We start from the raw sequence: 5,211 nt of genomic DNA, 5'->3' as shown, positions 1-5,211 counted from the left end.
AAGATTAATCTCTCTGGCAAGAGGGGAATACAAATACTAATTGAAACAAGATTGTAGGGAAGTTCTGCCTTATTCTCCTGTGATTATTAAGGGGAATAATTTCATATTCATTGAGTACCTATTCTGTGCCAGGTATTGTGCTAAGAGCTTCCTAAACATTAACTCAGCATTTAATTTGTACAAAAACCTGGAGAAGTAGGAACAAAAGGAATTCCCATGTTACCTACAGAAAACCAGGGCTTTAGGTCAGCAACTTGCCTTGAATGCACTCGGCCTGGAAGGGCAGAGCAGAGTTGGGACTTAGGTTTGCATGGTTACAGGGCCTTCCTCCCCATACTGCTTTTTCTAAGGCCTCGGTCCAACCAACATCTAATGCTTGAATGCAGTGCTTTGGAGAAGACCCTGGCAGCCGAAAAGGAGCTGAAAAATGAAAACAAACCGGAACCTCAGAAAATCAAACAGCCTTGGGCGGAGGCTGGTGAAGCAGCACTCTTTGGCAGAGGACGCAAAGCTGGGATTCCGGAACTGGCGAGAGGGGAGCTGGGAAGGCCAGTTGGAGGGCGGGGGAACCAGTTCACGGCCGCATTCAAAGCAGGATGGGGTCTGGCTGGCCTGAAGTTTCACAGCCTAGGAGGCTGGAAGCTGAGGAATCTGTTTGTCAGTCTACTGCATGCTGAGTTGCAATTCTTATTTCTAAACCTTCCAGGCCAGAGTCCGCATCTCCCTCCCCCATTCTCGCACCTGCTGGCAGCAGGGGGGCTCCAGTGAATGGACAAGTTCCAAGAATTCTGGTCCCTTCCCCCACCTTTTACATAGTCAAGACCCGGGACAAAAGGCGCCCGGGGTCTGGGGCTCCTTCCTCGGGCCCTTGTCAGCTCTGGTGAGTGCCAGACAGCTGGAGCCATCCTCGGCACTGCACTATTTACATTTTTTTACAGCTTCCCCACCACCATGACCACTCCCTCTCTCCCTCTAGGCCACAGCCTGGGCCGCAGGGCCGCGAGACCCTGGGACTCTCTTCACAGTTCCCGTGGAACATAGCCAGGGTGGCAGGCATACTGACGGGGGCTCTTGCTCAGGTCCCCATGCTAGAATCCGGGGCTGAAGGCTCAGGCCCTTTGTCCAGGACAAGGCATCCCTCCCAGCGGCAGCACATGGAAGTGGCTTCCATGTCCCTGTGGTTCTGATTCTAGGCCCCACGTGGGGGCTGCCCTGTAGGATACTGGTCCCTCTCTTTTTGCATGGCTTCCCAATCCACTGATAAATGCAGGCACTATTTATTAAGCGCCTCCAGTGTGCCGGGGACAGTGCTAAATGCCTTTACATCTGTTCCTTCGCTTAATTCTCACAGCAACCTGAGGTGAAATGAGTATGGACCCCATTTTCCAGGCAAGGAAAAAGGCCCAGAGAGGAAAGGCTTGCCCCAGACCTCCACACAGTCAGCTGGCAATCAGCTGTCAGCAACACCCCAGGATGTGAGTCCGGGGCTTCCCCCCCAGCTCCTACCTTGAGTGTGAATCGGAGGACCATTGGGTAACCCCTTCCTCAAATTCTCTTGCACAATTCCTCATTCTCTCTCTCCTGTTTACGTGTTTACCAACTGGCTCCAAATTCAGACAGGCCATCACCCTGACCCTTTCAGGGTCTTGGGCTGGCCCCACCTGAGCTCCTCTTGCCCTCCTAGATGGCTTCCGGAAGAGCCCACACTTTGTTTCAAATAGTAGTTCAGCAGGACAGTCTAGGAAAAGGGACAGTTCTTCTGCCCACCTCTGTGAGAAACCCTGTCAATGTTCAAGCATGGCTCGAATTTGCTGCTCCCTGACCCTCCTGCATTGCTTGCAGGCCCTGTGCCTGTGGACAGGATGTAGCTTCGGTCAAAATGAATGTGGTTGACTCACAGTGGCCTGTGCCACCTCTCCTGATAGCCTCCCAAAGTGCTTCCAAATTCCTAGGTTATGGGCCAACCCTGCAGGGAGAGGAGGGAAAACTGCACCTGGCCGCCTCTTGCCTTGAACAGAAAAGCTGAAATATAGCCACGGATGTGGTCATGGTCAGCAGCCCAGCCATCACGCAACCTCAAAGGGCCAAAGATCCCATCCTCAGATGCCACTTGGATCACAGTAATTCCATGTGTGTACTGAGCAGAAGACAACACAAAGTAGGGCGCCTGGGCGGCTCAGTCAGATAAGTGTTGGACTTCTGCTCAGGTCGTGATCTCATGGTTTGTGAGTTCAAGGCCCACATTGGGTTCTGTGCTTGGGATCCTCTCTCTCCCTCTCTCTTTTCCTCTCCCCCACAAGCACATGCTCCCTCTCTAAAAATGAAATAAACATTAAAAATAATTCTAGGGGTGCCTGGGTGGCTCACTGAGTTGAGCATCTGACTTCGGCTCAGGTCATAACCTCTCAGTTCATGGGTTTGAGCCCTGCTTCAGGCTCTGTGCTGACAGGTCAGAGCCTGGAGCCTGCTTTCAATTCTGCATCTCTCTGTCTCTCTCTGACCCTCCCCAGTTCATGCTCTGTTTCTCTCTCTCTACCCCCCCTCAAAGGTAAATAAAAACATTTTAAAATTTTTTCTAAAAAAAAAAGACAACACAAAGTTCTTCCTTTATTCATTTACTGAAAACGCAGAAATGAATACATAAGTGTATCACTACTTATCCACATATTATGTTCTTTGACTAAGCAATTCCACTTCATGAATCTTATAGAAACGTTTGCACAATATGTGTAAATATGTCTCTTGCACTTTATTTATAATAGAGAAAAACTGGAAACAACCTGAATGTTCAGTTGCAAGGGATTACTTAAATATATTATTGTAATCCCTACAATAACATGTTCTGCAGCTATTAAAAGTATAAGGTAATCGGAGTGCCTGACTGGCTCAGTTGGTAGAGCACATGCGACCCTTAATCCCAGGGTTGTGAATTTGAGCCCCCGTTGGGGGTAGAGGTTACTTAAATAAATCAATACCATTTGCAACAACTTGGATAGAACTAGAGTTGTATTGTGCTAAATGAAATAAGTCAGTCAGAAGGGTGCCTGGGTGGCTCAATTGGTTGGACGTCCACCATTGGCTCAGGTTATCTCACAGTTCGTGAGTTCAAGCTCCACACGGGGCTTGTTGCTGTCAGCACAGAGCCAGCATCAGATCTTCTGTTCCCCTCTCTCTCTGTCCCTCCCCTGCTCGCACTCTCACTCTCACAAATAAACCAAACATTAAAAAAAGAAAGAAAGAAATCAGTCAGAGAAAGACAAACATCATATGATTTCACTCATCCGTGGAATTTAAGGTACAAAACAGATGAACATAAAGGAAGGGAAGTGAAAACCAGGGAGGAGACTCTTAAACACAGAACTGAGAGTTGCAGGCAGGGCAGGCTGTTGGGTGTGGCGAAGGGCTAAAGGGGTGAGGGGCATTAAAAAATAAAACAAACAAACAAACAAACAAACTTTTTAAAAATCTTTAGAATACCTGGGAATTAAAAAAAATCCAGAGGCCCAGGTTGCACTCCAGACAATTGCATCACAATTTCTTAGGGTGGGAGGAAGGCACTCTTTTTTAACCTCTTCAGGTGATTCCTACAAGTGGCCAACTTGAGAAGTAGCACCTTAAAGAAACAGGAGAAAGGAAAGGTTGAGAAAGGAAAAGGAAGTTGTAAACTCTTTACATGATAATTTTTTAATTTAATTTTTTTAAGTTTATTTATTTTTGAGAGAGTGTGTGTGCATGGGGGAGGAGCAGAGAGATTGGGTGAGAGAGAATCCCAAGCAGGCTTTGTACGGTCAGCCCAGAGCCCTTTCCCCACCAGTTGAATAGAATAGTCAAAAACAGGGGTTTACTGGGCACTCCCACCATCCCCAGCATGGGTAGTGCATCAGTCCTGGAAAGTCTGTCTTGGATCATCCATCGTTCCCTCCACCTGGAGACCCTGCTCCATCACCCTTGTCCCCTGGGCAGCGTGGCTGTCATGCACCCTCTCCAAGAACCCTTCCCAAATCTCAGCTGCTCTGTGTCTTCACGGCACTTGGGCACCTTAACTGCATGTCTTACCACATTCTGTACTTGGGTTAGAGCTACTTATGGATGTATCTCTCACACTAGACTGAGCATTTCCTTGAAGACAGAAACAATCTTTTGTTTATCTTTGTATACTTCGAGGACTGAACCCGATGACTGGCATATTAAAAATATATTTATATAGTTGCTTGCTTATGTTCTTTCCAAAAGAAGATTGGAAATCTCTTACGAAAATACATGAAGAGTAGCAGAAATGGGGCTGAAGAAAAGCAAGAGTAGGAAATCATAGAATGAGAGCCAATAATAACAATAATAAGAATCAAAATATAAATAATATTTGAGTGCTTAGTATATGCTGAGTACTGTTCTAATTGCTTTATTAATTTTTTAATATTAGAAAAAAATTTTTTTGAGTAAACTCTATCCCCAACATGTGGCTCAAACTCATTACCCTGAGATTAACAGTTGCATACTCTACCAACTGAGCCAGCCAGGTGCCCCGTTCTAACTGCTTCATACGCATCATCTCATTTAATCTTTGTAATAATCCTATGAGGTAATTACTACTATAATTATCACTTCACATTTGAGGAAACAGCAGCACAGAGAGACTAAGCAACTTGCCTAAGTTCACAGTGGTAGGATTTGCACACAGCCAGTATGGTTCCAGAGTCTGTACTCATAACTACAAACCTCAGGATGCCAACCACAGGCCTTCTGTACACAGGGCTGTGTTATGAACTTGGCTCTGAGGTTCCTAGCAGCTAAAGCCAAGAAGGCAAGGCATTCAATGATAAGAGTGATCTTATTCCTTACAAATAATAAACCATTGCTTGGGAGAAAGGAAGCTTTTGTGACCTTGAGTCTGAGAGAACTCCTAAAGAAGAGATTGCTTTTTAAGCTTTATAGGGTAACAACCCACGACTAAAAATTGTTAAACTCCTCAGTACAGGTGTATTTGCTTATAAACTATACATATGCACCGATGAACTAATGCCATATTATGTGCATTATAAAACACAAAAATGAAATTAAAAAGAATGAGAGAAAATGTAGATAGGCAAGGAAATTCTGAGGATCATCTTGCATATTCTCTCCAGTGGACACAGGGTCCTTCCTGGGTTCCCTGGTATGACCTGTGAAGGTCCAAAGCATGACACAGAACAAACATTTCAGTGACAGCAGTTC

The sequence above is a fragment of the Crocuta crocuta genome, unplaced genomic scaffold (assembly GCF_008692635.1).
Source record: "Crocuta crocuta isolate KB4526 unplaced genomic scaffold, BGI_CrCroc_1.0 scaffold186, whole genome shotgun sequence".
NCBI classification, from domain to species: domain Eukaryota; kingdom Metazoa; phylum Chordata; class Mammalia; order Carnivora; family Hyaenidae; genus Crocuta; species Crocuta crocuta.
This window is presented reverse-complemented; position numbering follows the sequence as displayed.